Genomic DNA, 22,166 nt, shown 5'->3' with positions numbered 1-22,166 from the left:
AAATAGAAAACAGAAAATGAGAAAATGAAAACACATTTTTTTCGTTTTCTGATTTTCACAAAAAGACAAAAACGTTTCTAATTTTGTTTTTTAAAAAATTTTGTACCAAACACATTTTTAACACCTGTTTTTATTTTTTTATTTTAAAAACTGTGAAAAATGAAAATAAAAACGCAAACAAACGGACCCTACGTGTCGTGCTACATAGCAATGCTCATCAGAATCCTCAACGGTCTTATTACGTGTCGTGCCTCTCTGTCTTTCCGTCTATCTTCACCCTCTCCCTCTCTCCTCCTCAGAGACGAATTCTCAACGTTCTTATTACTTCAAACTCTCTCTCTCTCTCTCTCTTTCTGTCTTTCTTCACCCTCTTCCTCTCTCCACCTTCATCGAGTCTTTCTCACTCTCTCTTCTCCTTCACCGAATCTCTCTCTCTCTTCCTTCACCGTCTCTCTCTCTCTCTCTCTCTCTCCCTATTGAACTCTTTTTCTCGCTTTGCGTCTTGAGATATCGAGCTGCGACGGAGATGTTGAGCTGCCCTCGTTCTTCGTTGGAGATTTCTGCCCCTATCATCGCCACGAATCGCCGGAGAAGAATAGAGGAAGAAGATTGGTTTTGTTGCGACTCCGGATTCGATTTCACAATTTCACCTTTCTAGTTTTGTTGACTTTTGATACCGCGATTTCAATGATTTTGCTTATTTCGTTTCGTTGAGTTTTGATTCCGCGATTTCGGCTTCGATTTCGCGATTTTGCTTCTCTGATTTTTTTGAGTTTTGATGCAGGTTTCGCCGGAGATGCTTGGGTGTGGCCGACTGCGAAAGCCTTTCCCCCTCTCTCTCATCGCCGCTGTCAATCCAACGTTCAGAATCGCCGACAACATTCCGGCATCGCGGCGATCTCTGCAATTCCGACCTTGCAACTTTGTCGTTTATCGTACCTCAATACCACTCCAAGTGTTCGACCAAATGCCGCCACGAGCCCCCTCTTCCGTCGAATCTGAGTTTTTAATTTTGATCTGAGGTTTGGGAATTTTTATCTGAGTTTTGTGAATTTTGATCTGGTAACATGCATCCTTATATTATGCTTTGTTACAATTTCTCTTGCGTGTACTCTGTTTATTGCGTGTATCTGGAATATTAGAATCCAGAGCGTGGTTACTGTAGCTACTCTCACATTCTTACTGTTCAAAGTTTGTTTATGTATTTTGTCGTCTTATGTGCTATATTTTTTTTCCCTTTTTATTACGCGAAGCGTCAGTGTTCTTTTCTTTGCATTTTCTTCAGCTTTTCTCTCTTTTCTTTTTTGTTATTCTCTCTCTCGCCTTTTCTTTCCTCTTCTATGTTTGCTTCTTGCTCTTCCACCTCTCCCCCTCTCTCTATACTTTGATGAAAAAGGAACCTGTTAATTATGGCTTCTAAGAGGAGGCTGTCTAGAAATTGTTATGTGAAGGTAAGATCTTTGCCGAAATAGGGGGAAAAAAAACACTCCCTCTCTTTCCTGGGTTTTTGATCAGATGTATTATTTTTCCCTTTTATGCAGGTTGCTTCTCCTCCTTCAATTGGGTACACCTCATTTCACATGGGTTTTTACCATTTCAAAGTTATTAATGTGTATTTTTCTGTTTAGTTGAAACGTTATTGATGAATTGGTGGTTCCGTTTGATTTTTTTTTCTGGGCATAAATTCTTTACTAAAAATCTTGATTGCATGACAACGGATGTAACAAAACTTGACCATAAATTTTTCTGTACTTTGGTTTTAGTTTGAATGGGTGTTTGCAGACTTGACCATTTATGAAGTCTACTTCAATTTTTTCTTTTTCTTTTTTGTTATTCTCTCTCTCGCCTTTTCTTTCCTCTTCTATGTTTGCTTCTTGCTCTTCCACCTCTCCCCCTCTCTCTATACTTTGATGAAAAAGGAACCTGTTAATTATGGCTTCTAAGAGGAGGCTGTCTAGAAATTGTTATGTGAAGGTAAGATCTTTGCCGAAATAGGGGGAAAAAAAACACTCCCTCTCTTTCCTGGGTTTTTGATCAGATGTATTATTTTTCCCTTTTATGCAGGTTGCTTCTCCTCCTTCAATTGGGTACACCTCATTTCACATGGGTTTTTACCATTTCAAAGTTATTAATGTGTATTTTTCTGTTTAGTTGAAACGTTATTGATGAATTGGTGGTTCCGTTTGATTTTTTTTTCTGGGCATAAATTCTTTACTAAAAATCTTGATTGCATGACAACGGATGTAACAAAACTTGACCATAAATTTTTCTGTACTTTGGTTTTAGTTTGAATGGGTGTTTGCAGACTTGACCATTTATGAAGTCTACTTCAATTTTTTCTTTTAATAAGGTTCTTTTATTTATTTTTTTAATCTTAGGGAAAGTCTCATAAGGAAGTCAAATGTATTTTTCATGCATTTTAAATGTTTCTTAGAATTCCTTTGAGCTTATAGTAACACTAAAAAATTTCCTGAATAGAACAAAGACAATAAAATATGTTTAGGTTGAAAAATAGAAACATTAGATTCTATTATAGACACGGTTTAAGAATTCATTATTTTCATGAGTTTTCTATTTACCTTCTCTTTTGGTTAGTGATATGGTGGATTCAACAGCTCAAGTATTTTTCAATAAATGTTCTCTCCTACTTCTTTCTTTTCTCAAGTATCTCTGTTGATTATTATCAATTTACCTGAATGTTGATTGTTAAATAAAGGTGTGATAGTGATAAAGGTGTCACCTCCTTTTGTGTATTTTTCATGCATTTTAAATGTTTCTTAGAATTCCTTTGAGCTTATAGTAACACTAAAAAATTTCCTGAATAGAACAAAGACAATAAAATATGTTTAGGTTGAAAAATAGAAACATTAGATTCTATTATAGACACGGTTTAAGAATTCATTATTTTCATGAGTTTTCTATTTACCTTCTCTTTTGGTTAGTGATATGGTGGATTCAACAGCTCAAGTATTTTTCAATAAATGTTCTCTCCTACTTCTTTCTTTTCTCAAGTATCTCTGTTGATTATTATCAATTTACCTGAATGTTGATTGTTAAATAAAGGTGTGATAGTGATAAAGGTGTCACCTCCTTTGCTTAGTGAAAACAAAAATAGTTCGTTTGGAAGCAAGGTTTGCCTTTCTTTTATGAATTTTTTTATCCTGAAATGAAAGACAATTCTAATTTGTATATGGAGTTTGAAGGTTTTTTATTAGGGTAAGGAGGAAATGTTTCTAATGGATAAGGTAATAAAAGAATATTAGCAATTTGAATCTGGAGGAAATGTAGTATTGCTATTTACACTTTCATTTGTTTCAAATTATACAAGACATACAATTTTACAAGACTGTATGGATAAGGTAATAAAAGAATATTAGCAATTTGAATCTGGAAAATCATACTTTCGTGATTTTGCTGCTTTGATTTTTTTTTTTTTTTTTGGCTGTTAAAGCAGGTTTCAGCGGAGATGTTTGGGTGTGAATCTCTTGTTGATGAGGATGTGGGCTCTGAGGTGAGGCCATTAAGGAATGGAAATTACCGGGAAGTATCCTCCTCTCCTCTTCTTTTGGGGTTTTTTTTTTTTTTTCTTATGTGTGGTTTTTCTTTCTTTATTTTTTCCCTTCGATGCGGTTTGTGTAAGTCTCTTTTTTCAAGTGGGTATTTATTTATTTTTTCATTGCTGTTTTCATGGTTCTCAATTAATTGTTTGGTGAACTATAAATTTATTTATATTCTTTTATGGACTATCATTGGTTTTCTTTTCTTTTAATTTTTCCCTTGGATTCTGAGGTTGGGGTTTTTATGATTGTTTTAGGTTTTATTGCATTTAGGAAGGGTTATCGATTATGTTTTTGATGACCATGATGATGGTATTACTGCTTGGCAATGAACTACTGTTCTTTAGCTGTGAGTTTGGATAATGAGCAGATGGAGCTAAGAATTGATAGAACGATATATTTCTCTTCTGTAGAACCAATAATGTGACTTGTATTTTAGTTCGATACTAAATAAATTTCATTCCATTGTAAGTTTATTGACGTTCTTTGTCTGATTCAAACTACCTTTCAGCTGCTTACATTGCGCTTTATTTTTTTACAATTATGGTTTTCTGGTTTTGAACAACAGTAAATCTAAATGAACTGTTGGATCAAGTGGTACCTATGTGAAACTACTTTACTTTTTTTTTTTTTTTTAAATGTAGTGTTTTTGTTGTCTTTTCTGAATATTATAAGAACAGTTTGTTTATTTTCTGAACTTTTTTTTCATTCCCTCTTACCCAGAATGCCATTTTTAGTATACATATGAACTCATGAGGTGTTGATTGAAAGTTTTGCTATACGAGTTAGGCAGATTGATATAAAAAGTTGGGCAACTAGATAGTGTGGATACTGGTTGATGAAAGTTTTTCAATAGGGGTCGCTCACGTGTTTTCACAGTCTCATTCTCGACTGGAGCCCGCGCTAAACCATCTTGCTATGTGTAATGTGTTTTAAAATATTCTCTATTATCCATTTATTTGGCTCACATGATTAGTTTTTCTGATTGGGAGAGGCGGATCTTTACAGGGCCTTGTATTCTTGAAATATTGTTTAGTTTATCTATTATAACTGATTTAGTTAAGTTTTTTGAGGCCACAAATTGAATGTCAACTCGTATGTGTGTTCACCATCATATAAATTTTTTAGCAAAACAGAGGATTTAACATTCGAAACAGAGAGCTAAAATTAACATTGTGAATGTGTAATTGTTGAGATGGTATTAAAGGGATTTTCTAAAATAGCTTCTATTTGCATGCAAAACGTAGTCCTTTCTCCTAATATTCCCTTTTCAGAGGGAGTTTCAATCACATTAATGTGCAGGAATTATGGCAACCATACCCTCTATCCCTTTTTATTTATTTATTTTTTATAAGAAAAAGAATTTATTGATAAAATCAGCAATAAAATTTTTGGCAACCATGCCCTCTATAATGTTTTCCATTTCTCCCATTGTGAATTTGTTATAGTATCATCCCTGCTTTCTGTCTACTTTAGTTATAGCCATTGTTGTAACATGAGATGACTGTCGGTGTGCGTATTTTCGATTTGTTCACATCAAGAAGAATGATATTTGTTAACTCTATGCTATATTTTCGTTTGTGATGATAACCATTTCTAGGCATGTTTTTTGTTTGCCACTATGGTATTTAGTTGGTATACACATTGAATAGGAACGAGGTCAAAGTTTGTTTGGTGTAAGAAAACAATTGTCTTTTGCATTGGCAGTTTCTTTCTTGTAGCTTTCATTTGCTCATGGCTCTCATGGACAGAGTATCCCTACTCCGCTGTTGTCTCTTTTATAAGTTATCATAATAGATATAGTATATATGCGTGTATATATTATAAATGTCTTTCACATGTTTGCTAATTATTGTTTTTGCTGCTATCCAACTCAACGTTTAGAATCAGAGCAGCAACAAAAAAAAAAAAAAAAAAACCTCAACGTTTAGAAGTTTTTCCAAGTCATGGACAGAGTATCCGCTGTTTACTGTAGCATATATCACTGTTGTACTGTTCAATAATTTGGTTAAGTTATGTTCTCTTTCTCTAGAGTAGTTGTTGTTGGTTTGTTTTTGTTTTTGTATTTTTTGTTTTTTTTTTCTTTCTCTTCTTCAAGGCCTCAGACTTGACAACATTGCGTCTCCATTTCTCAATGTCCAAAATTATTCATGCGCAATCACATATTTCTCTTCACTTGCATTTCTTTTCTACATATAGCGTTACAGCAGAAAGCTTGTTTTGTGGCTTAAATTCATTTCTTCCCTGCTCTTCTCTCCCTTTTCCTCGTTCTCTGCTTTCACATTTCCAATATAAATTATGTGGATGATTAGGAATTCAGTGAGTTATCATCCATTGCCCTTTCTCGTTCCTGCTCCTCTAACCCAAAGCAATTTCGTTCCTCTTCGTGGTTCTTTGTTGTTTTGTTCTGCTCCTCTCTGTCGATTTCTTCTTGTTGCTGCTTAATTTGTTTTTCTTGCTGCTTAATTTGTTTTTCTGCTGGGGTTCAGGGTCTTTGTCGCTGCATTTCTGCTCAGCCTTAAAGGTTTGCTTTTGTATCTTTTCTTTTTATGTTTTTTCTTTTTAAAAAAAATTAGTTCGTGATCTTGTTTGTTTTTGGTTTGAATTGCTACTTCAAGTTAGTTTCTGATTGTATTTTCCTTGTTATTGGATTCATGTTTGTAGAAATATGCTAGGAGTTTATTCATTCAAGCCCTAAATGTGAACCCGAACAGCCGTCTCTCCGCATTTCCTTCTCTCTCGCTTGTAAACGGGTTAAGGATAAGACATGTTTGGTTCTTCCTTTTGTTTTTTTTTTTTGCCTAAAAAGCTGTTGTGATTAGGAGAGAGAGGACTTGAGTTATCAATTAGTTAATAAATTATGGGTTCAGGAATTCAAATAGGTGGTATTATTACCCAAGACTACATAAATAGTAGTAGTACTTCGCTTAACGACTGTGCTCTCAAAACTTGAAGGATTCTTTCTAGAACAAGCTGCTAAAGTGGCCTTTGTTTCTTCTTTCAAGGCAAATGCTGATGATTGTTCTGCCATTGGATCCACTAAAAGCATTCTTTATGATGAGGTTTTGGCCGTTCATGAACTTTGATTCGTTGGAAATGAACAAATCTTCTATTAACAGATGAAAATTAAGTGTTCGTTTCGTTTATGAAAATCTAAAATGATAACATTTAAATTCAATATTTATGATATGACTTACAATTCTTTGCCTTTTTCTCCTGATTCATCACTTGTCAATGCAATTTGTTGTATTAATATTGACGCATAAAATATTTATGATATGACTTACAATTCTTTGCCTTTTTCTCCTGATTCATCACTTGTCAATGCAATTTGTTGTATTAATATTGACGCATAAAATATTTATGATATGACTTACAATTCTTTGCCTTTTTCTCCTGATTCATCACTTGTCAATGCAATTTGTTGTATTAATATTGACGCATAAAAAGGTCATTCTCATCACTACCAGTTATATCATTTGTAATGACAACTCCATTACCGAAATGAAGTTTCTTACTTTCTATTGTTTGCTAATTGTATTCGTCAAGATGGATGCCATTTTTTTTTCTTGTTTGTTTTCCCGTGATAAGGAATCATTAATAATGTTTCCTTATAGGATTTTGATCCATTTATTTATTTATTTTGAGAAGATCCTCTTCTAGGAATTTGTTTCCGATGATTTGAATGGAAAGATCATTCTTTAGTCCTCACTCAATTCTTTATCTTTTTGTTTTTTTTTAAATTGTTTTTTTTTTCTTTTTCGTTTTCCTTTTTTTACAAAATGTGTGATAAAGAAAAAAAAATATTCTCCAACATTTAACGGCCGCAATCAATCCCACTATGGAATTGTTTTTGCAAGGATTTTGATCCATTTTTTTTATTTTGAGAAGATCCTCTTCTAGGAATTTTTTTCCGATGATTTGAATGTAAAGATCATTCTTTAGTTCTCACTCAATTCTTTATCTTTTTGTTTTTTTTTAAATTGTTTTTTTTTTCTTTTTCGCTTTTCCTTTTTTTACAAAATGTGTGATAAAGAAAAAAAAAAATTCTCCAACATTTAACGGCCGCAATCAATCTCACTATGGAATTGTTTTTGCAACAAAAACAATTTTAAAATCGCAAAGTCAGTCTTTTTCTTCCTCTATGCTAATTCCCCAATCGCTGCTGCACTTACAATGGTGTAAAACGGGAGTGTTGGATGCAAGTGGCAGAAAGTGGCTTAGAATGAAAGCAACCATTGAAGATGTTAAAAGTTCCACGAATAGTGTTGATCGGATGAGATAATGTAAATAAGGTAACATGCATCCTTACATTGGGCTCTCTTACAATTTGTCTTGCTTGTACTGTGCTAATTTTGTGCATAAATCTTAACATGCATGTATTGCGATCTTTTGGTATACTGGGTACTCTCGTATTGTTTTTGAAATTAAGAATATGTCATTCTAAGAATATTAGAACCATGAAGACTCTCTTTCTTTGATTAATTATTCGCAAACATTCCTTCAAATGTCCATCACATGTTTGTCATTATGTCTATTAGATCTTTATACCCATTATCTTTTAATTGCTATGATTCGTTTTCAAACTCTTAAAAATATGTTATTGTCTCCATTCTGGACTGTGTAGCTGTTCTTATTCATGGTATCATCTATTGTATAATTTCACTAAATTTCATTGTTAATTGCCCAGATTCTCTTATATCTGTCTACTTCTTCGTTTTCTTACTATAATTATACTTATTAAGAATGTTGTTTATTATGTTTTACAAATATTCTTCTATTTTAGATACAATCCATTTGATTATCATAACCAAAGTCTCTTTTTATAAGAGTTTAAGCAGTTATATTCATCAATGAGTTTTCTCCATGTAGAAGTTTTAATAGTCATTCATATAGTCATACTAGTTCTTTCTCATTACTGGTGGTTAATCTATAATTTGTAAGTCAAACACCGACAAGGTGACTCCATCAATTTAGTAGACATTTTTATAATGTTGTACTTCTTTTTAGGTCAGAACCTCAAATCATCTCTATTCCTCTATCTAAACATTCAAATCACAAACCATTTCTATCTCTCTTCATGGTCTTTCTCAAATTATTCTTAGGATTTCTTATTTTATTCGATCTGTTCCTTTATTAGCCCGTGTTTATAATCTATCCATTTCCCTTAAATCTTTTATGGTAACTTTTGATTAAGAGGTCAATAATAGAAAAATAACTGTTATAGACAGCTAGTTTCGCACCTTTCATCTTCTTCCATTTTTTGCATTTTTTTGCTTATCTTATAAATGGGGGACAAGAATCTGATATCAAATTCCAGTTGGCGGTCAAAATTTGCTCCATTTCAAGACGCTCATATGCTTGTGTTCACCAATGGCGATGTCTCCCCACCACTTCCATTCCCATTGTTCGTGACCGCATTCAAACCTTAATTAATGGTTATGAGTGAACCATGCAAGTTAGCAGTTTCAAATAAGCATGGAGCGGTTTTTGCAAATTTTCATGAAGGAGTTGAGGTTCTCAGGGAAGTTTTCAAACTCTTTTATTTCAATTTTAATTTTGATATAATTTTGATAGTTTAATATTGCTTATACATTGAGTTTAGTTCTAACAACTTCATTTCTTTGGTGTATCTATCTTTCTTGAATCCTCTTGATTTGTATTCTTAAAAATTAATTTGAATTTCAAAATTCTTATATTGTTTTGTTACGATATGCATGTGCGTGACTTCTTTTTCAAAAATATGGTTTAAATATCTAGTTATATTATTATTTTTTCTTCTGTTTTCTCATTTAACTCTCTCTTTCTCTACACCTTTCTCTCTCTCTCATCCGAATGCTCCTCCATATCTTATTTGCAAAATTCAACTTTTCAAAACATTGAAGAAAATAAAACGTCTAACAGCAATTGTTGGGTGTTGTAATTTTTCATTTAAAAAATCTTTCCTTGTTTTCTTATTCCCAAACTCGTGTTTGGTAAAATTTGAAAATAGAAGAAATATATTTTTTCATATTTGAATTGTTATTGTGTTTTACCAATGACATTTGCATTGTTGTTGGTCGTTGTAGTTAATGTTCTTTAGAAAACATAGTAGGAATTGCCCAGCCGGCATCATCGTGGTTCCAATAGCAGATTGAGGATGAAACAAGCAATAAAACAGTTGACAATATTCATGCGTCAGTTAAAGAAGTGCGTTATTATTTCTCCATTTTTGGATTCAAATTTTTAACTTATACTTGGTTCTAGAACCATTTTAAAACCGCTGCTTATCCTAGTTTAGGATTTCTCTTATGTTTCTAAACAACTATTTTCTCTATCACAATATATATATAATATCATTCATATTTATTTGTTGTTTACAGTAGGCGATTACCAAACAATTTCTATATTCTGAAGAAACTAATTGAGATTTTGAAAATTTGAATTTCACTATGGCAGTTATTGCTACTATTTGCGACTAACTGCAGTTATTATTTACTTATTTTTTTCAAATCCACGTTTGTAGCATTTTCTATAAAACTCAATACTGCCGCGTCAGATAAGTTTTAGTAACTAATACAACATAAAATATTCTATATCCTACAGTTATGTGTTCTGCTATATTTTTATTAATAATTTGTTTTTTTGTTTTTTTTTTGTGTAAACAATTATATTTACTAATTATATATATGTCTATTCGTTATCGTGACTTTTATATGTCACTGATTAATACAAAGAGATCAAGTCTACTATATTATGTTATCCTAATTTCTATTTAGGGTCCAATTCTATAAATAATTATGTACCCTATACTGTTTTATCAATATTTAACGAATCATTAGAGTTGCAACATTATGGGATTATAAATTATTAGTATAAGTCTCTCTTTATTTGAGTTTTATTTGTCTATCTTCATCAGAGTTTTAATAGTTATTTGAATTATTTCTGAAGTTGTTACTATATCCTTTAACTGACGCCCACGAGCATGCTAAAATTTACAAGCGGAGGAAAGCTTTTTTATTGGAGCAATTACAAGATAAGTTTCAAATGCTTCGTTTTATTAGTTTTAAATTTCTTTCGAGCGTAGCAATTTATTCTCTTACTCATTGAAATTTATTTTTATCCTCAACTTTTGTGATGGTTGCATCATCTTAAAGCATGCTTGGACTATGTTGTTCTAAATCTCCAGTTTCTGAAATCTGATGCATTACAATCATCCAAACTGTAAAGAATTTTTCTTTGTTTTTGTAATGAGTTTCGAGTGTTATTCTCAAATGTATCTAGCTTATTATCTGTTTTCCAGGAGCTAAGTTATGTCATGTGTATCCATTTTTGGCTACTTATACTCTTAATATAGTTGATGAACTAATTTGGTTGGAGAAAACTCCAACACTCGTAGAATCTGTTATTGTAACTGAAGCTTATTCCTATTAATAATAATAACAAATTCAATTCTAAATGTATATACACATATATATGTATATACGTACTTTGATCTTTTCTCTTCATTCCAAATACACATTTGATCACATTGACTTTTATGGTTGACCTTCTAAGTTCTTCAGTGGAATACGGTAAAATCCAAATTTTTATCAGTTGTTTCTTTGTTTTCCCCTATGTTAAATTTGGTATTCAAAGAAACAAAAAGAAAGTTAATATGCTGCCTCATGAAGCTAAGGAATTGACTGAGAATTGCTTCAATTTGTTGATATGTCACAAAGTGACACGTATAGAGCATTTGCTGCAGAGCAGGAGAGAAGTTGGTAGTTCTCTTTTTACCTTAGTGTGTGAGGCAAGGTATTTATTTCCTCTTATACCATTACTCTTCTATGTTGGTTTACCATTTTTTATTTGTGCTTTCATTTTTAAGAAGTCGCTCTTTCTACTACTTGTTTTAATTAATTGGATGTGTTGCTTACTGACTATCTAATTTCTTCTTTTTCTTCTTCTTCTTCTTCTTGTTTTGCGAGAATTATTTTTATAATTGCATCTTTCTCGTTTTAGATTTAGAGTTCCCTTCGATTCTTTGCATGTGTGGTTTTTTTGGCTATCAGTTGCCAGTGCAGTTTCTGTAGAAATACTGGTAGGATACAAAATGTTTTGATGCAATTTTTTGAAGAAACGAAAGCTTAAAAGATGTGGTAAGATTTCCTTTTTTCCCTTTTATCACCAAACCTTTTCTTTATAACTAAATTATTGATATCATAAGAGACAAAATGTGAGGGCCAAATATTTTGAATACTCTTTATCTGTTCACGTTCTTACCTTGTGGTTTTTGTTCTCGAATTGACAATTTATTAGAAACAATTTGATTGGTGGTTGTCGTCAATATATATATATTTTTTGTTGGACTTATAGATCTACATAAGTGAATGTGGTCTAGATATATTTACAGATGTGGTTGTCCTGCAATGGCTTTTGTTGATCCAAACTCCCATAACACTAATGCATTTCCTTCTCTTTTCCAATTTTCTTTTCTCCTCTCTCTTCTTCAATGCTCAAAGGCGCAAGCAAAGTTTTGAAGAAGCTTCGTCTTCTGATCCCACAAACGCATAGCGTTCCAAACAAGAAGCCAAAAGCAACCTAGTTAAGCTAAAATTCGAGACTTGATTTTTGAAAACTAAAGGCCTCATTTGTTTCACTAGTTCGAGTTTGCAACTTGAGTTGAAAAGTAAATTTATGTGAAAGAAAAAACTGTAGCATAAAAGGTTGAATTTCAATTTTTGTGAGAGAAAACTCTATAGCAAAAACTTGAGTTGTGACTTGAGCTAGCGAAATGAATGAGGTAAAAGTCTGAGCATTTGAATTCCATGATGGTATTTTGTTATCTTTTCTTCTACTATTCAGGGGTTTCTCTCAAGATCCAAATAAATTAAACAATACCAATATATCCTTGGCAAGGTTCTTTAAATTTTCCGACTTTTAAGGATTTGAACATTCTTGTTTGAAGAGGTTTAGTTTTAGTGGATTTCAGTACTCAAGTTTGAAGTGGCAGAGACAGATGTGGGTAAGATAAAAGTTCCATGTTACAGAGTAAATATCTAACTATTTCTCCATGTTACAGAATAAATAACTAACTATTTCTTGCCTAGTATCATAGTGTTTATCTCTCTTTTTTCTCCACCTTTTTCAAACAATTGTTATCCAGTTCTTTGAAATGGACACGAACTCATCAGCATTTGTGGTTAAGTGTCGAGTTCTTAGAAGTGATGACATCTAGAATAAAATTGATATTTTTTTTGTGTCTGAAATAAAAGTAGAATAGTGGTACAAAAAGCGTCATAATTGAAAAGAAAAAATAAGTGGGTAAGTGTACAATTCAGTTGATTGCTTTCTCATTACATTTTTACCTTGTTATACTACGTGCAAAGAAAATTCTACTCAGTTCTTGTTGTTTATTTCTTTTCCGAATTCTTGTGTTGAATAGTATGTTATACATATCTTACCAGTATTTATGCTTTGTTTTCACAGGAATTTCATATCAATGTACAAAGGATGAAGCATTCTTGTCTTATTATTTCCCTATGAAAGAAGTTAAATAACATCAGGGAGAAATTAAGAAATCCAAGATGTCCTATTATTACTCTTCTTAATTATTGTTCAATCGTATGTTTTACGTTTTTTTTTATCACCTAAAATTTATGCTGTGTTTTCACGAGTCTACAATTTTCAGTTCAATGTACAAACGACATAGCATTGTTGCATAAGTTTTCACTTGATCGTATTGCAAGTTGATCATCTTACAACCGATTAAATTCACAGTTTACTATATATATATAAAAGCTAACATAAGGGAAAGCTAACATAGCACTGCTATTGAATATATTTTCTTTCTTATTCTTCAGAAATATATTACAGGCCTATATATAGATGTACACGGCTAATGAATTCAAAAATAAGTTACAAACTGACATCCTAGTTTTAAGGCTAACTTTAAGGCTTCTCTGTACAACGTAACTAACTTCCCAATACTCCCCCTCAACCTGAACTATACAGGTTGTACATTCCCAATCTATCTACTAGTCTTTCAAATAACGGCCTAAACAAACCCTTGGTTAGCAGATCAGCCGTTTGATCCGATGTTGGCACATATGTCATGCAAATCGTTCCATCTTCTATTTTCTCCTTTATGAAATGCCGATCCACTTCCACGTGCTTGGTTCGATCATGATGCACTGGATTGTGTGATATGTTGATGGCAGCTTTGTTATCACAGAAGATCCTCAATGGTCTATCTATAGGCATTTTCAGTTCATCCATCAGTAACTTCAACCATAGAACTTCACAGACACCATGTGCTACCGATCTCAGTTCTGCCTCTACACTACTTGCTACCACCGTCTGTTTTTTACTTCTCCAAGTCACCAAATTACCCCAAACAAAAGAACAATATCCAGATGTGGACCTCCTATCATCTATTGAACTAGCCCAATCAGCATCTTTAAATGCTTCAATTAACCGATTATTTGTTTTCTTGAAAAACAATCCTCTTCTAGGGTTTCCTTTCAGATACTTGAGAATCTGATAGACAGCCTCCATGTGATCTTCCAATGGAGAGTGCATAAATTGACTCACACAACTCACTGCGAATGCTATATCTGACCTCGTATGAGATAAATAGATTAACCTCCCCACCAGGCGTTGATAGCGACCTTTGTCAACAGGACCTCGTCCCGAATTTAGCTTCAACTTAACACTCGGATCAATCGGAGTGTCCACTGGTTTGTTGCCTAGCATTCCTGTCTCCTTCAGTAGGTCAAGCACGTACTTCCTCTGTGAAATAGATATACCAGTACGATTACGAGCCACTTCCATTCCAAGAAAATATCTCAAACTTCCAAGATCCTTTATCTCAAATTCGGAAGCAAGTTTCTTTTTAATTTTTACCATCTCTTCCAAATCGTCTCTAGTCAAAATCATATCATCTACATACACAATCAGAATACCAGTAATCTTACTGAATCTCCCAAACCAAGCTCTCGGAGATTGTTTCAAGCCATATAATGATTTCCTTAGATGACATACCTTGCCATTCCGTGTTTCATCATCAAATCCAGGAGGCAAGTCCATATACACTTCCTCTTCCAGATCCCCATTCAAAAACACATTTTTTACATCTAATTGTTGGAGAGGCCAATCAAGATTGGCTCCAAGTGAGAGAAGAACTCTTACTGTATTAATTTTTGCCACCGGGGCAAATGTTTCCTGGTAGTCAATCCCGTATGTTTGCGTATATCCCTTGGCAACTAATCTTGCTTTGTAGCGCTCAATTGACCCGTCTGCCTTATATTTGATTGTGAACACCCATTTGCACCCAACAGGAGCTTTGTCTTTGGGTTTCTGAACCACTTCCCACATTTGATTTTTCTCCAAAGCTTGCATTTCTCTAGGCAGGGTTCCTCCATGCTTCCTGTATTGTCATCGGCAGCTCGGTGGTTGCAAGATTGGAAACCAGGGCCTGAATTGAATTTGATAGGTGATTATAGCTCACAAAGTTAGGGATTGGGTGTTGTGTACACGATCGCGTCCCCTTTCGAAGAGCTACAGGGACATCCAGTTCGGCTAAGTCTATTTCAGCATCCGATTTTGGTTTAGAGGTTTGACTAGCCGTAGAAACCTCTGAAGTTTGAACTACTAGAGGCATAATTTTTTCCCCCTTTCTCAGATATTTTCGTTTGTAGGTCATTAATGGAATTGGTTGAATCATATCTCCCCCTACCGATTTCTTTTCCGGACTTGTAGGCGGTAGGTTTTTCAGGTTTTTTGAATTTGAGACATCTAGATTAGAAGGTGGGATTGTTAGAGAGATATTTGGGGAAGAGGAGATCGGTGCGGAAGAAATATCCAGATTTGTAGGAGAGATATTTGAAGTTGACACAGATTTCGGAAGTTGATGAGGGGAAGATTTTGGAGGTGGTTCCGAATCATTTGAACCTGGCTGAGAGAATGGAGAGATTTGAGGAGTGGGTACCGAATGATTTGGATTGGGCCGAATTATTTGAGGAACAGGTTCTGAATTGGGAGTTAAATTCGAATTGGGATGAGGATTTGAAATAGATGACCCCTGATTAGGAGGGATACAGTCCCAAAAATATTCCCAATTTTTGTGGTGCAAGTCCGAGATATCTGGGGTGGAGAAATTCGAAAAAAACTGATGTTGCTCCCCTTGTGTGTCTTGTTTTGTAAAATATGGCTGATTTTCAAAGAAGGTAACATCTCTAGACACAAAATATTTTCATTTTTCCGGAGAATAACATCTATAGCCCTTTTGTGTAGAAGAATAACCCAAAAACAGACACTTATGAGAACGAGGATCTAATTTGCCTCTATTAGGATCATGATTATGAACAAAAGATGAACGCCCAAAAACCTTATGATCAAGTTCGGAAAAAACACGTGACTCAGGATAATATTTAAGCAATGTATTCAACGGAGTCTTATATTGTAAAACCCTACTTGGCATACGATTTATTAAATAATAAGCTGTGAGTACAGCATCTCCCCAAAAACACTTTGGTACATTAGAATTGAATAGTAAAGCACGAGCAACTTCTAACAAATGACGGTTTTTATGTTCTGAAATACCATTTTGTTGTGGTGTATTAACACATGAACTTTGGTGAATGAGGCCTTTTTCAGTGAGAAACTGATTTAAAATAGAATTAAAATATTATGTTCCATTATCAGTATGCAAAATTTTAAGATGTTCATTGAACTGCATTTTGATCATGGAATGGAAATTTTGAAATACTTGCTCTGCCTCAGATTTTTCTTTTAATAGGTACACCCAACAAACACGAGAATGATCATCAATAAACGTAATAAACCATCTTTTATTAAAAATGCTACGAACACGGGAAGGTCTCCAAATGTCACTATGAATTAGAACAAAAGGTTTTGAAGCCCTTTAAGGTTGGGGAGGTAGAAAGACACGTTTGTGTTTTGCAAGTTCACAAACATCACATTGAAAGGAATCTTTATTTCTAAACAACGAGGGAAACAGGCGTTTCAAATATAGAAAGCTTGGATGACCTAGCCGACAATGTAAGAGCATGATTTGTTGTTCTCGAGTAAGGGAGACATTATGATTGACCATATGACCCTTTACAGAAAGATCGTCCTCGAAGTAGTACAGACCAGAGAATTCTTTAGCATTGCCAATCCTCTTCCCCGAAATCCGATCCTGAAACATACAAACAGAAGGTGTAAACGTGACTAGACAATCCAAATCTTTAGTTATCTTGCTTATTGAGAGAAGATTACAAGACAACTTAGGTACATGTAACACAGACTTCAAAATTATATTTGAACTAATTTTCATGGTACCAATACCAGCAACAACCGAAAAAGATCCATCTGCAATTTTCACTTTTTGATTGCCGGGTGACGGAGAATATGAGCAAAAAATCTTTTCACAACCACATATGGTCAGAAGCATCAGAGTCTATTATCCATGGCTCACCTTGATCCTTTAGTCCACTCAATGTAGACAAATGATTACCTTTTTGAGCAACTAGTGAAGTGCATGGAATCGCTGTGTTAGTCAACATCTTGCAGAGTTGTTCCATTTGTGCTTTGGATAGTGTAACTGAATTGTTGGACCCACTGTTGGACCCCTTTGATTCACCTTCATTTGAACTTTGGAATGCTTTTCCATCCTTTCCACGAGATTGTGGACTCCAATTGGCAGGTTTACCATGAAGTTTCCAGCACTTTTCTTTAGTGTGGTATGGCTTCTGACAGTGATCACACCGGGCTGTATTTTTCTGTTTTGGACGTGAATCTGGTCCTCGAACAGCCAAGGCTGAATTCTCAATCGCAGGTGGTGGGGGATTGAGGTGGTGGGGCAGATTTGCTGAGCATAACTTTCTTTCGGCTTTCCTCCCGTCTTACTTCCGCGAAAATCTCTTAAATGGGTAGGAGAAGTTTCATCCTGAGTAGGCGACCACGAACCTCGTCCAAATCACGGTTGAGTCCAGCCAAGAGATCATAAATCCTCTCCTTTGCTAGCATCTGTTTATAGAGAACCGCATCTGTTGGATCCTTCCATTCACAGACGTGAAAGAGATCCAGTTCTTGCCGCACTTTCTTGAGAGCATTGAAATATTGCGTCACATCCCGTTCACCTTGTGTCATATTTCTAACACGGTTCCGCAATTCATAAACTTGAGATGTATCTGCATAATCAGAATATACTAGATGAACAGCATCCCAGATTTCCTTTGTTGTGGGATAAAACAAATAGGTGTCACCAATGGAATCCTCCATGGAATGAATTAACCAGGCCATTACCATGGAGTTTTGAATATTCCAAGTCTGATAGGTAGGATCGTCAATACTCGGTCAGCTATTAGTCCCATCCAAACAGCCGATCTTCCCTTTACCACGAATGACCATTTGAATAGAGCGAGACCATTGAAGAAAATTTCTGCCATTCAATTTATGAGAAGTAATCTGTAGGGATGTGTGTTCATGATTTGCAGTGGGAACAATTGTAGAGGTTGGGTTAGACGTTCCTGAAGCAACCTCAGACCCATCACCTCTGCTTGTTCCAGTCGCCACTTTGGCGATATAAAAGCACTGCTATTGAATATATTTTCTTTCTTATTCTTCAGAAATATATTACAGGCCTATATATAGATGTACACGGCTAATGAATTCAAAAATAAGTTACAAACTGACTTCCTAGTTTTAAGGCTAACTTCAAGGCTTCTCTGTACAACGTAACTGACTTCCCAATAATATATATATGTATATAAATTTTCTGTTTCCTATAATTGAAGTATTTTTTTTATTGCTTTATGTTTCGGATGCCTTTGTGGGCAAGGCATATGGGAGACGTGGTACACAAGTCAAGGAAGTCAAAAGAGTTAAGAATGGGAAAGAAGCTGAAGAATAATCGTAGTTTTAGTAGTATCATAATTAGGAGAGTCTATTTGTAGCAAGTATTCTAGTTTCCTCTTTTCTATAGGAGTAACTTTTTAGTTTCCTATTTTCCTACTTTCTAGATTCCTATTTCCTATTTTCTAGTTTTCTATAGGAGTTTTTTTTTTTTTATTACCTCGTATGAATTTCAATTATCATATTATATTCTCAAAACTCACAATTTCCAATAAGTATATTAATATGCTTGATTTTTAGGTGAAGTCCCTCGTGTTGTTGGAGCTAAGTTTGCTTTTTATACTAAGTGAAGATAATCAATTGTTAGCTTTCTTCTGTGGCTAAGTTGAATGGTGAGCCCAAGTAACCTTTTGGAGGGTACTTTCTATTTTTGAAACAATAAGATGTGGTGGGAAGAGTTACGTTTGTGATGCATGTTTTTCTTGACCTATATTGTACGGCTACTTGTACTTTCTTGCTTTGGTATGTAGAGAAATTTATATTTTAGGATTTAATGGTTGATTTTGACAAACTATGCAACTAAGTTATACTATAATTGTTTTGGGTTACTATCAAAGAAATATATATTAATATTAAATTCAGTTCAATGTTCCCACGTAGCTTCATTTTTTTCAGGTTAATGTAATAGTAAGAAAACTATAAAGAGAGGATGGTTATTTTGCACTATTCAATTCAGTGCTCACGTGCAGTTTCATCTAGCAACATATAATAAACTAGAGTTTGTTTACTAATATTACTGTTCAAACTTTTGGTCTTTCTATTTTGCCCTTTTCTCGATTTTTTTTGGTCCTGCTTACTGTAGCTGGTACCCTTTCGTTGCCTTCGAACTTTAGGGTTCTCTCCCTTGTCTTTTCTTACCCCTCTATGCATTTGAGTTCTTTATCTCCTAAAAATTTTAGTTCCGAGTTCGGGGAATTTTTTTCGGAACCAGCCCTAACGTCACTCCTATGCTCTTCGACCAAACTAGGTACCTTCTCAGCATTGATTTTACTATTTTACTTTTCTTTGTTGAAGTTTCGTTTCTATGTGAAGATTTCTTTGGGGTATATGTGTGTGTGTGTGCATTTTTGTTTAAATTCTTCCATAGCTCTAAAAGTTATTTTATAATAAAATCTTCATTTTGTTCCCACCCCCTTCTTAATTGGCTTTCCTTTTTGGCGCACCGATCTTTATTAACAGTGACCCTCCCTCTCGAGAGGGGGTATGTATTCATTTGTTTATTTTTTCTTGAACAAATTCTTTTGTTATGCAAACCAAAGCATTTGTTCAAGTTGGCCCTTTGAATCTCTCCAACAGCCGACGGGTGCGAACTTGAAGTTAGGCTTTTGGTTTTTGGAGGTTAGTTTGATCTATTTGGGAGCGAGCTTGAAGTTGCATTGAGATTTTTGGAGGTTAGATTTTTTTTCTACTTATCAAACTGTCCCTTGATTATTTTTTAAACAGATAAGAGAAATGTCTTTCACATGGTTTTTTCTCTGCGTAGAGAAAAACATGAATTACACCCCTCACAACCTGATTTAAATGTTGAAACTAGAGGTTCAGCTCTATCTTTCGCGTTGTTTATTGTACTTTTGTCTGCGTTTTTTATTTATGGACACTAAATCCTTAATATATTTTCTTTTTGTAAAAAAAGAAGAGATAATTTGATGTCCGATTTCACATGTGGAAAGAACCAGAATGCTACAAGACAAAAGCTAAGTCATGCTCTGTACATGGTATGTTGAGGTAAAATGATGATCTAATTTCTATTTGCATTACTTAAAATCTTGTTATGTACAATTTTACATGATTTAAACAAGGCTTTTAATATCGTTATCGTTGACTCTTTCATATTTGGATGCCTTTTTATTTTCAGAGTGTCTATGAACATTAGGATGTACTATATAGTTTCAGATGAAGTGTGGCATCAATTTGTTCTTGTGCCTTTCTTTGATAGTTCTTTGTATGATTGGTCTATATAGTTAAATGTTAAACATGCTCTGTTTCCTTGCCATGGGGTTTGCACACTATGCTTGAATGTTGGTTTGTTCATATTATTACCACATCTATCGTGGCACTTGAGACAACATAGGATGAATAACAGCTAATTCATTGTCGTCTTAAGAGAAAATATAAGAAAAAATACTGTAGCAAATCACGAATCATGATTCGAATCAAGGAACAAATCTCTTTACCAAACGGGATCTTAATCTTTTTTCACTGAAAATATGCAAATGCCATTCAATAATGAATTCCAGAAAACCAAATTATTATGGGCCTGTTTGGTAGCATTTTCATTTTCGTTTCTCACATTTTTCGATGTAAAAAATTGAAAACGGAGATAAAAAACGTGTTTGGCAAAATTTGTGTCAGAAAACAAAAACGAAAATGGCTTTGTCGTTTTCCGGAATTTTGAAAACGGAAAAAAGCCGTTTTCGTTTTCTTGTTTTCATTTTCGGTTTCTTCTTCTTCTTTCTTCCTCGATCATCCTCCTGTTTCTGCTTCTTCCGATTTTTTCTTCCCTTTCAGCCGAGCTCTTCTTCCTCCTTCCCTTCCATACTTCAGCCGAGATCTTCTTCCCGGCCGAGCCCCGGCGTTCTTCTCGCCCAAGAGTCGCGTCGTTTGCTTCTCACCGGAGCACCTCCGTTCGCCTGAGCTCCTCCGGTCTCTTGTTGCCCAATCTGCGCTGTTCTCTGTTTTCTCACCGAGGTATGCCCTTAGCCAAAAATATTTGAACGTGTTTGATTTTTCCGATCGATTTGGTCGAGCAATTTGTTTTTTTATTTTTTTTATTTTTATTTTCCGGTTGTCTCGCCGTTTGATTTGCTTATTCAGCCAAATCGGTTGCTGTTTTCCGATTGATTTGGTGTTTGTTTTCTACCCTATGCTTGATCTGATCTGGTTTTTTTTCTGTTTTTTTTTTCTTTTTCCCCTGGAGGCCCCCGTTGGGGCTGATACACCCCCTGGGGGCCTCCCATTGGGGCTGTATCAGCCCCTGGGAGGCCCCCCCGATGGGGCTGAATCAGCCCCTAGGGGCCTCCCTTTGGGGTTGGCCTCGGAGGCCCCCAGTGGGGGCCGAAATTCAGCCCCCATCAGCCCCAATGGGGGCTGATTATCAGCCCCCGTTGGGGCTGAATCAACCAACCCCTGGGGGCCCCCCTTTGGGGCTGGCCAGGGAGGCCCCCAATGGGGGCTGAAAATCAGCCCCAATGGGGGCTGAAAATCAGCCCCAATGGGGGCTGAAAATCAGCCCCAATGGGGGCTGATTTTTAGCCCCCATTGGGGATGAAAGTCAGCTCTGATGGGGGCTGAAAATCAGCCCCCATGGGGGCTGATTGTCAGCCCCCATTGGGGCTGAATCAACCCCTGGGGGCCTCCCTTTGGAGCTGGCTAGGGAGGCCCCCAATGGGGGCTGATTGTCAGCTCTGATGGGGATGAAAATCAGCCCCCATCAGGCCCCATGGGGCTGATTGTCAGCCCTGATGGGGGCTGAAAATTAGCCCCCATCCGCCCCAATGGGGGCTGATTATCAGCCCCCATTGGGGATGAATCAACCCCTGGGGGCCTCCCTTTGGGGCTGGCCTGGGAGGTCCCCAATGGGGGCTGAAAATCAGCCCCCATCAGCCCCAATGGGGGCTGATTATCAACCCTGATGGGGGCTAATTTTCAGCCCCCATCCTCCCCAATGGGGGCTGATTATCAGCCCCCATCAGCCCCCATGGGGGCTGATTGTCAGCCCTGATGGGGGCT

At 35.3% G+C, this 22,166-nt stretch overlaps 1 long non-coding RNA gene across 1 annotated transcript in view; it reads left to right on the top strand.

The window, feature by feature from the left end:
* Positions 1-20,107: 20,107 nt before the first annotated feature.
* Positions 20,108-22,166, top strand: part of LOC112093893 — an 8,677-nt gene continuing 6,618 nt past the window's right edge. The window contains exon 1 of the long non-coding RNA XR_002903258.1: positions 20,108-20,152. This is a non-coding gene — a long non-coding RNA (uncharacterized LOC112093893). The remainder of the gene's footprint in view (positions 20,153-22,166) is intronic.

This window comes from Morus notabilis, unplaced genomic scaffold, assembly GCF_000414095.1.
Source record: "Morus notabilis unplaced genomic scaffold, ASM41409v2 Scaffold1623, whole genome shotgun sequence".
In the NCBI taxonomy this organism is placed as follows: Eukaryota; Viridiplantae; Streptophyta; class Magnoliopsida; order Rosales; family Moraceae; genus Morus; species Morus notabilis.
The sequence above is the reverse complement of the archived record's forward strand: the minus strand, read 5'-3'. Positions and strand labels throughout refer to the sequence as shown.